The sequence below is a fragment of the Limulus polyphemus genome, unplaced genomic scaffold (genome assembly GCF_000517525.1).
Source record: "Limulus polyphemus unplaced genomic scaffold, Limulus_polyphemus-2.1.2 Scaffold1578, whole genome shotgun sequence".
NCBI classification, from domain to species: domain Eukaryota; kingdom Metazoa; phylum Arthropoda; class Merostomata; order Xiphosura; family Limulidae; genus Limulus; species Limulus polyphemus.
The window spans coordinates 96,780-111,978 of NW_013667188.1; the positions used below are offsets into that span (position 1 = coordinate 96,780).

Genomic DNA, 15,199 nt, shown 5'->3' on the forward strand with positions numbered 1-15,199 from the left:
AAACATACTTAAGACATGGTGGAGTTTGGGGCGTTATAATGTGACGGTCAATCCCACTATTCGTTGGTAAAAGAGTAGCCCAAGAGTTGGCGGTGGGTGGTGATGACTAGCTGCCTTCCCTCTAGTCTTACACTGCTAAATTAGGGACGGCTAGCGCAGATAGCCCTTGTGTAGCTTTGCGCGAAATTCCAAAAACAAACAAGCTACATGAAGACCATATGTGTTAGTCATCCCTAATTTTGAACCCATAGTTTAGAGGGATGGCATCTAGTTAACAACACTCACTGCCAACTCTTTGGCTTTTCTAATAGAAAAGCAAGATTCAATTTTTATAACACACCCGTAACACCAAAGTGCGAAGCGTGATTTTGAGACAATGGGATGCGAACCATGGATCCTTAGCTTCACAGACTGGTACGTTAACTTTTAGACCACTTCCCAGCCTTCGTGCATTTTTATCATGCCTTCCAATCTAGATAATAATCACTTCTTTAACTTATCTAGAGACACCTGAAAAGCTGTACCCGTTTAAAAATCAAAACTAAAGAGAACTGAGCATAATGAAACTATACTAAAAGTCACTAGTTACGAATCCTTAATGTAGCACTTGAATAAAACAAGAACGCATATCAATCAATTCCTGGACTGAAAATCAAGTGCTTGTAAAGAGAAAGTGAAATAAAATAAAAACGCATAAACTACCTGCTTGTGTTGTTTTTTGAAGAACTGTGGCTCATGGAATAATTTCACCTTTTCAGTGTTGATCGACGATTCATTTGACCGGAGAACATGAAGTAGTAATTAATCACTGGAAGGAAAACTTGGTGTAAGGGAAGCTTATTTGGTTGCTTTAGAACTGCAGATTGATAAGATGTATTTCTAATCACCAGTTTGACTTCTTATGTAGTTTATAATTCCATCTCTAAACTGTTGTAGAATCACCATACACTTTATCCTCAACAACACCCAGCAAGAATAATTATTACAGTGCATATTTATCCTCTGTAAGTTGTTCGATTTCACTCGCTATAGTTTCTCCTTTGTTGAGCATATTTGATGTTTTTGTATCCTATGATGGAACATAGTCACCCCGGTCTAACATCAAACCATGAAGAAGTAACTGTATCGTCCCGAGCTGAGTCTTTTGGCTGTACCCTCCAGATTCTATACCGGGTTGTTTAGATTTGCAGTTAATTTTGGAAGGTTTCACTTTAGAATTTCTAATTCCAGCTAGCCAGTTACTTTTATCCACGAGTGAGGAGTTATGGTGACGGTTATTTTTAAGGTTCCAACTCTGAGGTTATTCCCGTACTGGGCAGGATGTATTTTTGACGGGCACATACTATATATTTCGTGTTACTTAGTCTTAGGCAGCTTGCTTGGAATCAGAAGGAACTCTCGTCGTCTTCAGTTGCTTACTTATTATGTATTTAGTTTCAGGATGCTCTGAAGTAAAACCAAAATCTAAGCTTGTTATAGGGAGTTTCACTGAGATAATATATGGAGTTCAGGCAATTTCATCGTGGGTGGCGGAAAGGATTTTTTATGAGAAATATTTGGAAGGATTTTGAGGGAATGCACTCAAGGCAATGAAATACAGAGAAGTGTCATCTTACCGTTTGCTAGCCCATCTATCTATCTATCTGTCTATCCATTCATTCACCCATTTTATATTTTCTGATATAAACGTTTGGTGAAACTATATCAGCAGAATCAAACAAACACGACATTACATCTACCATAATATGCTTGGTACATGATATTGCCTCCATCTATTCCAATGACTAGTGAGATACTGCCATAAATTAACGGATAAGCATTAGAGGTTCACTGTATATCTGGTAAATCAATAACTTTAATAACCCCAAGAGCAGTGGTATAACTAGTAAGAGTTATATGTTAAGGCTTAACTGTTTCGATAAACAACTACAAATAACGGCTTCTATTTTGTAAACCCTGTGTAGGACTTATGTACAGCAATGACCTACTCGGTGTTTACTTTTACAAAGAAAGCCTAGAAGTTGAATGGACTTGGCAAATAAATACCAGATGAGTTAGTATATTAGAGGAAAATCTCGCATGGTATCTTATAACATGCATAAACACCTTTACTCTTTATGAAGGACAAACATCACAAGATATGGTTTGGATAAATACTATATTTGTATAGGACAAAACATAATGAAGATAGCCAAGTTTCAAGGAGATTGATGAATTCATTGTAGTGCTAAAAAGCCTACAACTTCATATATATATGCATAAAGAAATACATTGTATATGAGGTAAGCATTTTGATATCACTGTAGTACTAATAATCCCATGATATTATATTCTATTGTGTAAGGTAAGTTAACTTGATTGAATTAATTCTACGTAACTATCGCGAGTAAATATTTTCTCTCGTAATATTTTTGTAAGAGTTCGGGAATTATAATAAGCAACCCTTGTTTTGCACAGAACTGGATACCAGGGGTCATACGCGGAGCAGAATATTTGGGTCCCCACCTTACCACAATACGCTTGTCATTCAAACTGGCAAAAGAAGGCTTATTGATTGTGTTTGTCGATATAAGTACTTGCGCGTGAGTATTTGTTTAAAAACTACTGGAAGCCTTTTCGAAGTCTATTGCGTGTTTATTTATACGTAGGAAACATATTCATCAAGGGGCAGACGTTTTGGATTATTTTGTAGAAAAGTTAGCTGATTGAAGTGAAGCGGAGTACTGTTGAAATAAAAGGGCGTACAGCAAATTAATTTTAGTTGATAGCCGTAACAGATCACAAGCTCTTAGAATTTGTCTTGTGTTGAGGTGAACAAGTCTGATTGATTGTTTCCGATATTCTCGCAAAACTACACAAGGACTATCTACGACAGTCCCTAATTTTGAAATTATTTACTAGAGGGAAGACAACAAGTCAACAGCACACACTGCAAGCTGTTAGGCAACTCTGATTGAATAGTTGATTTGCCAGTCAACCACAGACCCAAAGCGTTATTTTTGCGATAACGTGACGCGAACACTAGGATTCACAGTTCGGTACGCTCTTTTCTGAATAGGAATGTATATGAGATTGAAAGGAAATTAAGTGCAGGTAGTCCAAGCTTTGTTTTCCATGTATCTTTAGCGTTGAAGTTTTGTTTCTTCATGTGCAGTTGATAATTTGTGACATTTTGTGGATTTTCAGTCAAATGGGCATTACCAGAAATGAAAAAAAAGAAAAGAGAAATACATTATTTAGCATCTTTGTCTTACAAAATACCAGTTACTCGTGTAATGAGAAGCTGTAAATGAGCTTGTAGTATTCACCATTCAAAATCCCAAACCAAAAGAACTTTTAATTTTATAGCCACATCATTACATCTTAGTTTAAGTTCTTCATTTTTAATGACTGTGATTTCCTATTAGACTGATTACAGTGCTGCATCACATTTTTTCTCAAGTTAAATATCCTAGCTTTCAACAAAATTAATTAATGAAGCTGCTGGGAAACACAATAGCAAGGTCATTTTTTTCGTATTACAAAATAATTAGGCTTAATCTTTTCAGGAAATAGATGGGGAAGAATAAATTACTGATTCATGTACAGTGTATATTTTTAAACATATTACTGTTGAATAAAACAAACAAACAATATTTCCCAAACGAGTAAGCCAAAATACACAATATTCTTCAGACTACCTATGAAACATGCATCTAAATGTCATTTAAGTTTCTGAGTTTTCTCATAAACACACGCATAAAACAAAATTCACCTGATGTCTCAGCGGTAAGCTTTTAGGGCTTGTAATTCGAAAATTAGGTGTTCGGTCTTCGCAGCGGACACAACGCAAATTGCCCACTATGTAGTTGCACTAAAACAAATAGGTGTGCATAAAATATGAAAAAAATTATATATGTATCTCTTCTGATAATCGCATATAACACGTAAGTATTTTATAAATAAAAGTATGTGCAATTAATGACACTTTAAGGCTTACGTTCCTAAAGACATTCGCTTTAGAAATAATTATTCATATTTTGTGTCACAAAAGTTGCTTAGTAATAAGTATAATAGACTATGGAAATCTTCGATTGTAGACATTGGTTGGAGTATAATTTTAACATGCTTATGTGTTGGAGAGTAGGCTTAATTTGTATTCACTGTTGTCCCATATTTTGCCCATTCCTTGTTTTAAAGAGCATTTAAATAAAATAATAAAGTCTTGCTCAATTTACAACAAATAAAAAAAAGTCATAGATGAAATAATCTGTTTATTTTTTTAAGTATTGGCAAATGCAATTTACGTTTTATAACTAATGCGTCTTAAATTTTAAAATTTCTGATAAATATTAAGAAAATATAATTAATAACCATTATTCATTGAGGACTGGCACATATAGTGTTTGTTACTTGCACGACAAAAACTCCAAACCAATAGAAATAACATGATTTGTCTATATCTACAACAGTAAATTTGAAGCACTAACGCCAAGAGCTGAAGTTCAATTACGCGGCTATGTTTTTAAAAATATTATCGAATACTAGTTTATGAAGCTTGTAGTAATAAAGTACGCATGCCAGGTACACGATAATAGTTTATGAAGCTTATAGTAATAATGTACGAATGCCAGGTACATGATAATAGTTTATGAAGCTTATAATAATAAAGTATGCATGTCAGGTGCATGATAATGGTTTATGAAATTTATAGTAATAAAGTAGACACGCCAGATACATGATAATAGTTTATTAAACTTGTAGTAGTAAAGTACGCATGCCAGATACATGATAATAGTTTATGAAACTTATAGTAATAAAGTACACACGCCAGGTACATGATAATAGTTTATTAAACTTATAGTAATAAAGTACACATGCCTGGTACATGATAATAGTTTATTAAACTTACAGTAATAAAGTACTTACGCCTGGTACATGATAATAGTTTATGAAACTTATAGTAATAAAGTACGCATGCCAGGTACATGATAATAGTTTATGAAACTTATAGTAATAAAGTACGCATGCCAGGTACATGATAATAGTTTATGAAACTTATAGTAATAAAGTACACACGCCAGGTACATGATAATAGTTTATGAAACGTATAGTAATAAAGTAGACACGCCTGGCACATGATAATAGTTTTTAAAATTGGTAGTTATAGAATACATGGATTTCTGAGATTTATGATAATAAAACACACATATCTAGTACATAATAAAAATGTTATGAGATATTCATAAACTACGCGTATATGTTCATGATGTTGGACTGTGGATCAGAAAGTCCATGGTTCACGCCCCGTTGTCGCAAAATAGCGCTCTGCACCTAAGAGATGTGGGTGTTATAAGAGTGACATTCAAATCCCAATGTTGGATTAGAACATAGAGTTGACTAGCTGCCTTCCCATTTAGTCTATCAAACCAAATTCAAGGATGGCTGTGTGAAAAATGATAAACACGAAACACAGCAAAATGTGCGTGTGAAAAGAATTTCAGTATTTCTTCTTTGTTCACAAGTATATTTTTATATAGTGGCACAGCGGTATGTCTGTAGACTTACAAAGCTAGAAACCGGATTTCGCTACCCATCGTGTAGCTTTGTGCTTAACAACAAACAAGTAAAATCTATCTGAAGTTGAAATATCTTTCATCAAACGCTCGTTGCAAGTTGAAGGTAAAGTTGAATTATGAGACGTTTATACTTACTAGTTATAGCGAATGTTTGACGTAACCATTTCATAGGAATTGATTATTTTCAGAGTTATGTACGAAATATATAATTAACGTGAAATTACAGAATGATAAAAAATGCGAAGACTGTTGACTCTCCTATTGCATCGTTTCGTGTTGAAGTGTTTTGTTTTGTCATATCCTTTATTGGAGCTAGGGAGTTTCTTTAAATATCACAGTTAGCAACACTTGCATTATTTTGTGTTACAGTATAATTATGCTTGTTTTACAAAATGTGCTTTTCACTTTTTTTTTGAATTCTAATCAATTTTTCCTTTGAATTGGAATACTAGTAAATAAATGTGAATGATAAATGCAACTAATATTTATATTCAGTTACTGACGGACTGAAGAAAGTAGAGAAATAATTTCGTAATATATTAAATGTAAGTTCCGTAATGGTTCAAAGTTATTACACATAGGCCAAGGTTTGGCCTATCATGACGGTTAGAGTGCTCGATCCACAATCTGTGGGAGTAGGGATCGGTACTCGTCAACGAACATGCTCGTTCTTTCAGTCGTGGCGGTGGGTGGTATTGACTAGCTGCCTTCCTTCTAGTCTGTTACTTCTGAATTAGGGACGGCTAGCGCAAGTAGCTCCCAAGTAGCTTTGCGCGGAATTCGTTAAAACAAACATTACAAATATGGCTTTATGTCAGTAGATACAGCGAATTTAGATTTCACGACAATCGCGATTATTACTTTAAAATCTCAGGTTAAGTAGTCATTGTGATCTTTAACCCAATATGTCATAAAATGAAACTTTTTAATTAATACCAAAAAATTAATATTTCATTCACGCATGTTTGTTTTCTAAAAAATACTTTCGTCTTCGTTAAAATGTTTTTTCTCCTGCTTCATCGAGTTGTTGGACAAACTGAATGACGTGACACAGAGTTGTTGGGTAAACTGAGTAGCGTGCTGCTGTCGTGTTTTTCTACTGATAGTTAGGTTTCTGAAAAGTTCTGTGATTTTATAATATTCGTAAGAAATTACATTTTAGCAAAAGTGGTTTTCAGAAGCACTATTTTGGATGTCGAGGAGAATCTACAATGCTCTGATGCGACTGCGAGTCTACAACTTATATCTATTTTAAGTGACCTAAGTGTACTGGTGTTTCGTGCTTGAGAATACAAATCACATCAAGAAGGGATGATTTCCTGTCGGGCGCATGCATCTCTTAAAGCACATAAAAACGAGAGTGAAAGGTACTTCGTTATTAAGACAAAGAACGAAAGCCAAGGACTGGAGGCAGCCTTTTAGCTTAGGTGCAACGTTCATTAAAGCAAAGGAGAAAGGTTTTTATTTGTAACCTAAGCTAAAAGGCTGTCTCCAGTCCTTGGCTGCAACGTTCATTAAAGCAAAGGAGAAAGGTTTTTATTTGTAAGAAAACATGCGCAACTGAATATTGTTCGAGAAAAAAAAACGATAACGGGACGTTTTGCCGCTTTCGCCCGACCGACCTGCAGCGGAATTTTTTTATAGCGCGCATATATATACTACTGTGATGAGTGTTAAAAGACTGTTAGCTAATATGTTGTTAAAAAACGGTTAACATAACTAGCAGAAACGCCGACCTACGGGCGGCTGTTTGTCTAATCGTAGAATTCATATCTCATTGAAAAAAATTTAGAAAATGGATTTTTTTTTCTGGGAAGTACTGCACAGGAGAAGCGTTCGGGTTGTGCTCTTTAGTCATACGTTACTCATTGTATCAAAATGATTCAATGTACAGAGCTCAAAATGTTCATAAATTTTACTGATATAAACTGTAATGTATTTGTATGTTAATGTCACCGTTTACGAAAAAATGAGTTTTTCTAAGAACTCCAGTTTCTCAGTAACATTTAAAAATTACATCAATAAAGATATAATCAAACCTTCACGTACAGTCCTAGTGAAAGTCGTATTCTTGTTGTGAGGAGAGTACCGTTATTGAAAATTGTGTTATGTTATAAAGAAATGTGTGTTGCACATACCACAGTTATTTTTCTAATTGTCTCAATCTTGAATACCCAAAGTGTGAAATTTTGTATGGATTTTTGTTTGTGCCATTCAATAGATGACGCAGGAGTTTTGGTTGCTTAGATACTGACGTACAAGCTATGTCCATTATAGTAAGATTGTTTCATGCGCACTCCGTCTGCTCGACCAAACGCATGGGATATAACAACTCGTATGAAACAAAACCTCCTCGTTACGTTTTTTCAAGTTAATTACTTCTCTGATACAACTGATACTTGTCATGTTTTGTGTTTTATAACAGCATGGTAGGAAATATATTACATAGTGAAATTTTAAGAGGACTTGAAATAAACGCCAAAAATGTTTGTTTGTTTATTTGTTCATTCTTTGGGCTATCTGTGTCTACCCTCCGTAGATATCGATATTTATCGTTATAAGCCTTCAGACTTACCGCTGAGTTATGCCTGAGTTTCTTTGTTTTAACTGGTAAAACCGTGTCATACACTGAATGCTAATAACTGTTTCATACTCTGTATACTATTATAAATACCATTACTTTATTACTGCATTGTTTTTCTTACATGTAGTTTTATTGAATAAAGTTACGTCTACGTGAATTTTTTTGTCTGACCACGTAAAATTTTACCAAACTGACCAGGATTTATCGATCTCACACACAATACCTGCAAGAAAGCGTAGCTTAAATGCCGTGCGTGAAAATGATAGAATAAGGAAAGTTCAAGCGAAGGGCATGAAAACTACTGCAAATGTTTTGCGGGTCGCGGCTAGTATTGTATTATTATCTTACTTCAAAGAAGATCCACGGTGTGTGTGAGCATCAATTACACAGAATTGATTGGCTCGATAACCGTAATATTTGGTATGGTAACTGAAAACTGTCCGACGGTATACATGAGATATCTTGTTTTAGGAGTTTGCTCAAGAAGGGGGATAAAAAAGACGAAATTGGGCACATTTCCACCTTTTTTGTTTTATAGACTTTTGGCTTGCATCACCCACAGTTGGCTACCTCGATTACCATTATTTTTTTGTATTATAACTGGAATCTGTCAGACGATGTACTTAGGCTATTTTGTTTTAGGAGTTTGCCTGAGAAGAGGTATAAAAAGACCATGAAATAGGGCACATTTCTAGTTGTTTATAGACTTTTGGTTTGAATTTAAAAATACAAATACTTAATCAGTTAAATAAGTCAGTTATTGGCTACCACAAAGCAGGATATGCTATTAGCATCTAATGAGATCATTAGGGATTCAATACCAAAAGAAAGAAGGGGAACATTACCTAACATTGTCCTTTGTACAATTTTTTTTCTTTAATGGGTACTTTTAGCTAGTTGTATTAGAATTTAACAATTTTACGTAGGTCTTTCTCAGTTTTCACGTTTAATTTAAGCTGTTTGTAAATATTTTTAATGATTCAACCTAGGACATTAAAGCTTTCTTGGCCGTAGTTTGGCCGGGATCATACAGAATAGTTTTATTTTAGCCTGAGTAGCATACAGTTCAGACAAAGAGTTAGTAACAGTGTTAACAATTCATGTGTATGCAAATTGGCGTTTATTTGTTTGAATGTGCCTTGCTGAAATCACATGCTAGCAATAGGAAAACTCGTATTAAAGTGCCGTTGATTATAACTGCAATATTTAGCAAAATCAGAATAAAGCCAGTAACAACATTCTTCTGTGAAGATGGAAATCAGTGAGGCTCTTCACAGCTGGTCATCTAAACATCCGCTCTCGGTGCTTAGCATTAACTTGGATTGATGCCAAATCAAGCCAGCTGGAAAGGCACTGGAGAATGTAATGGATCACGTGCTGGTGACACAAAAGCTTCCTCGTGAGAACACTACCGACCATTACTCTAAAAAGAGTTATTATCGATGTTTGTCATCTACAAGGGCTCTTCATCATAAAATTAAGATTATTGATAACTATGGAGAGGTTTACTGTTAGATAAGAGGTATAGGGTAGGAGGAATGCACACTGAAAGACTGACCAATGTCTCAGTTATTTCTTATAGAACATTTCATTCGCTTATACAAAATGAAAACATAATTTTGTTTCCCCACTTTCCCATCTATCAAACATTGTAATTAAGGCGCGTCGTTAGCACTTATTTCTTCTCCATTGATTCCTAATCCTAAGTCTGTTTTTAAGAACTGTTACTGTTTCTCCACACTGTAGGAAGTAATCTCGTTGAGAAATGCATACGCTTTTAAAATCTTCTCTTTGCTCCATTAAATGACTAGTTTACTTTAAAACATTTAAACTAACTTGCCCTATTTATTTAATTTTAATCAGTAGAACAAGTATTATTCTAACTTTATTATCACCAGTTATGTTTTGTTTTCACTCAGTAGAATGCATGCACTTGGATTACTTCAATTTTCTTTCATTAACCTTCGCTCATCGTAAGTAATTAAGGATAATTTTGTGAGTATTTGAAAAAACACGAGCTTTGACGTCATCATTCCAGTGTATAAGAAGCCCTATATAGATGTTAAGTAAGTTCGATTTATGTATAATTATCTTGCCTTCGTAAATTTCGTAATTCATTTTTATTCTTCTTCAAAATATAAATAAATAAATAAAGTTTGTCTACCAACTTATGCATCACTGTTGATAAACATTTCTATTTTAGAGTGATAAATAATGGTGGTAATCACGTAGCTTAACCAAACTCGTCAGGGACGTGTGTTTTGTCGGAGACTTTCAAACGATCCCCACAAGTGACTAAAACCTATTAGACTTGTGAAGGTGTGTATAACGCAATATGAAAGTTCGTTAGGAGTAATATTTGGAGAGAACTGAAGAATTTTAATTACACTGCCACACTTATTACCTACTTGGACAAAATGTCCGTTGAAATTTGTAGAAATTTAAGAACACGATGCATACAGGGTAAAGAAGAATATATTGTTTGTAATATAAGAATTATTTTAAATCGAAACTAATATAATGCATAAGTGTAATTGTTAAAATTAAATATACTGATGCATGGAACTGTGACGACGTGACCTTATATAGTGCATCAATTTTCAGATCATTAGTGGTTTCATTTGGTAAATTACATTAACGTTCAAGTCTGCGGAAGCTATGCTATTTGAGTACTTGGAAATATCGGTTGCCGATTTTAACCATTTATCAATGAAGAAAATAATCCATGTATCAGAAGTTCCTTTATAGTTACGGTAGATATGAGCATTTGTTGTGCTACCTTTCCCCATCGGGTTATATTAGGACCTACCCCTCTTTTTTTTTTTTTAAGCCAGCTGTATGATATTTTTGGAGCACGACCCCAAATATCTCTGTATTGAATCGAGCCACTGACATTTTGTTTTGCTGTAGGCTCTTTTAAAGTTTTTTTTATTAGCTCCAAGTGTTTTTAGTTTTAAATTCAAGCCTGTTCTGTAGTCTACCTCTATAAGCCAAGGTGGCTTAAATGGTGGCCACGTAGAGAATACTTAGCGCCCTCTGGTGACAATTTCCATGGTTTCCTTGGTATATCCATCTAGAATTATTGCACTCGGCGAATAGTATTCACTTTATTAATGTTCGAATACGCCAAGAAATAGTGTATTAACCTCTACATAATATGATATAAAAAATATAACGGAAAAACTAGTTGAAAGCTCTGTCTCGAAACAAAATTTTACACAGTCCAGGCGTTGTTGTTACGTCAATCTTTGTAGTATCTAGTTCAGATGTAACACGAGCACGAAAGGATTGCGTTAGAGAGAAATATCAGTCTTGCTCTTCTATTATTGTTCGGCCGCGAATGGGAACAACTAATTCGAAGCGATTCGGGTTGACAGTTGACACGGGTCTATGTGCGAACAAAGGCCATCACCCATCTGGCCAGTGATTACGGCGGGGGTTCACTAAAACATTTTGTTGACAGTTGACTGCTTGAACTGCATTTTGACAACAGCTGTGGTTATCTTAAAACACTATCTAACAGTATCTGATATAAGCCGAGGATGCAACTATGTTTGAGGGCAGTCAGTGGCGTGAAGGCAAAACCATTCTGTGGTCCAAATATCAACTAATTATGCATTCACAGACATCTTAAGGAAGTCGAAGAGGTGCGTCTGTACTAGTGACTTTTTTTTTCTTATCCCCTGGCATTTTCTGGAGAGCAAAGTAAACGATCAACTACAAGAACTACACTAACCCTAAAACTTGTGTTGTAGATGTGGCTACAGACATCATTGTGCACAGTAATTTAAACTGATAAAAACACCATCAATCTCGTGTTTTGTTGTTGAAGTCAACTAAAATGCCATGAATGATAAATATAAAAGATTAATATTAGAGGAAGCAAAAATTATTTATGCAGGTTTCTTAAATATTGTTTGAGCTACAATAATGAAATCACCCATTGTTACTATCTGTAAATGTTCACCCGGTAAAATTATTTATTTATGTTTCATGCGCCTTTTAAGTCTGCTCTCCGTGTTAAGAAACAATGGGCATTATATAATATCAAGAACAATAATGATTGTTCGCGTTGTTGTCATTGGTATGACCTAAGTAATTCGAAAACTGATGTACATATTTCAGTAGAAGTTAACATTTATAAATGATTTTAGTGTAACTCCCAAGTCTCTTCGACATGAAGGAATTTTGACGAATCTTTCCAGTGTAAGAAATTTAAACCATCACTTAAATAACGCTTTAAGGTGGAGATAACAACGTCACTACCATACTAATTGGCTGTTGTAATATTTCGTAATACCACTAAAAGTATATATTGAATAACTTATATTAGTAAATTAAACCATCACTTAAATAATGCTTTAGGGTGGAGATAACAACGTCACTACCATACTAATTGGCTGTTGTAATATTTCGTAATACCACTAAAAGTATGTATTGAATAACTTATATTAGTAAATTAAACCGAAACGCGCACTAGCTGTGATAATTATTTCTCTTTCGTCAAGAGAAGGCTTCATTTTGAGGTACATCAAAGCCATCTTCATTTTTGTCCACTCATCACAGTGGCCGAGATCAGTGATAGAACGAGATGTTATATGAGTCGTCGGTCACGAATACAGTATATGAAAAAGTAAAGAAGCGTTGTTCGTATAAATATGAACATTTTCAGAACATTAAACACTGGGTTGGTTATCTTTAAAATAGTTTCTTACCTTTGATTTCGGCCTTCCATTTGTTTCTGAATTCTATGCTCATTTCACATCAGTACTTTGAATTTTGTGCTTTGCATACAAGACCCTTAAATAGAAGGTCAATTTCATACTAACCCTCACTTTTCGTCCTCCAGAATGAATCATGAGGTAGTTGCAATTTTGGACATTAATGTTTGGTTTTTCATCAAACTGGTATTTGCCTTATTTTTACAGTTTTTTTTTGTTGTTGTTGCACTTCGACTAGTGATAAACAAACTTTTTTATGTCAAGTGACAGGACTTACACTACCAAAAAATTTCAATTATATAAATAAAAGAAATTTAGACCAAAACGGAACACTACTTATGTTTTGAACACGGGCACAACTGACGAACCCCTGAGGTCCCCTCTGCCTCTTGATGGGCCCTCACAATAGTTAACAACAGTGTCCCATAGATCCCATGAGATTTAGTTTCACCACTTATTCTGACAGATACTGGCCGGACTGCTAGAGTGCACTTTCTTCTCATTAAACAACGTATAATAGCTGGAAAGCCTTCTTTAAAATATCAATAAATGTGGTAAAAGTAAATGAAATATTGTCAATTCTTATCGTACTGGACAACTCTTGGATAACAAATAAAGATGTATTATTGCTCAGAAGAACTTCAATAATTCAACAGATTACTATGCACTTTATACTTTCATTATTAGATGCCACACTTTACATTGCTTATAGTTTACTACTGGTGGTAGGTAGTAGCATAATACATATTATTAACCTTAAGTTCTAAACGTATATTTAGATTCACAAAGTCGTTCAAGATTAAGGAAATCGATTCTTTAATGTCAGGCGTGACCTAGTGGTTAGCGTACCAGGCTATGTATTGAAAGGCCCAAGGTTTGAGCTAGCGATACGATGCTGAACACGCTTCAATTTTGCTTGCGTTTACGCCTAAAGCTACATAATGGGGTATATGCGCTGTGCCCGCTGCGGATATCGAACCTCTAATTTTATCGTTCTAAGTTCTCAAGATTAGCGCTGAGCTATTGTGTTTTTAAGAGTAACCATGCAGTTGATTGGTTGCTCTTTCTCGGTAAGTAGTACAAAATTTAGCCCATGTGTAGCATAAGGCGCCGTTCAAGTTGCAAATACCAGACACCTGTGTTGTTACTCGCTTCATTGTATTTTTAGTTTTTTGAAATTGTTTGAACTATAATTTCATTACCCCAATGTAGATGCAGGTGGCGAAATATTCTTTATTTTGACATTCCCAAGAAAATCAACTCCGAAAAATAAAATAAAAAGATGGCGCTTGTTTTATCAGTTGTTTGAATATTCGCTTTCATAAAAAATGTACATTTTGAATAATAAAAAATAAATATATGTATATGTGTATGCATATACTCAAACACGCGCATATTAAAATTGAATCCACGGAATATAATGATATTTTAAAATGCACCGACTGAATACTAATGCCGATGAATAAGTAGATTCCAAATATTTCTTCTGACGTATTTGTTCAATACAGAGTCGTAAATATCTCCCCTCCATCTAAAACGGATTCAATATTTCTGTAATTCCCTGTTAATTGTACCTGATCCTGAATTGAATTAAACTCATCTACTAGGCGTATGTTAAATAGTCTAAAACTTTCTTAACCAAAAAATCTGCTAAATGCTCATATTTTTTTTTACATAATCCTCAATTTTATTTGCTTGAAGCATTGCATTTCTGTTTTGTGAATAAATGTTAAGAGAAGTTCTAATCCACTTCAGTAGATTTAAACGTATGTCTCAGTTGTTCGAATAGGTTTCTGTTCTGGTTTACAAACATGCCTGGTACTGTGGCAGATCGACTTCTTTTGTTTTTGCAAATATGAATGAAGTTACCCATGTTGCTAAATTAAAAACAAGTTTTAATTAAATATTCGATATAACGAACATTTGATCAAGACTATTCTCTGATCAAAAGTAGAAAATTTCGATCAATTCTTATTTTTGTTATTAAACCTTGTTATAATAGCTCTGGTTGGTCGGATAATGTGCCTCCGTTTTTAGTATGAACTGTTCTGAACTGAATGAACATAAATAAGTCAAACTGTTTTATTGCCTTGCCGTCAATATCTAGTGGTGTAAACGGGGAAAAGATTATAAAATGTTGTACACCTCGATATAAATATAAGTATATAAATTATAGACGAATCTATTTAGATGGATGTTATGAATACCGTATTTTTCGGAATATAAGACGCACCCTTATTTTGAAGACAGTTTTTTTTTGGGGAAACAAAAGCTACAGTCGCATTTGAAAGATTTTTTATTGAACAAAAATTCAATTTGATACTTTAAAAATTGGT

At 34.3% G+C, this 15,199-nt stretch overlaps 1 protein-coding gene and 1 long non-coding RNA gene across 5 annotated transcripts in view; one reads left to right on the forward strand and one right to left on the reverse strand.

Moving 5' to 3' along the window:
• LOC111086951 overlaps positions 1–1,201 on the reverse strand; it is a 50,372-nt gene extending 49,171 nt beyond the window's left edge. Inside the window, exon 1 of the long non-coding RNA XR_002611666.1 lies at positions 703–1,201. This is a non-coding gene — a long non-coding RNA (uncharacterized LOC111086951). The remainder of the gene's footprint in view (positions 1–702) is intronic.
• The window catches only part of LOC106464172 (myocyte-specific enhancer factor 2C-like), a 169,503-nt gene that overhangs the window by 87,767 nt on the left and 66,537 nt on the right, over positions 1–15,199 (forward strand). The window lies entirely within an intron of this gene.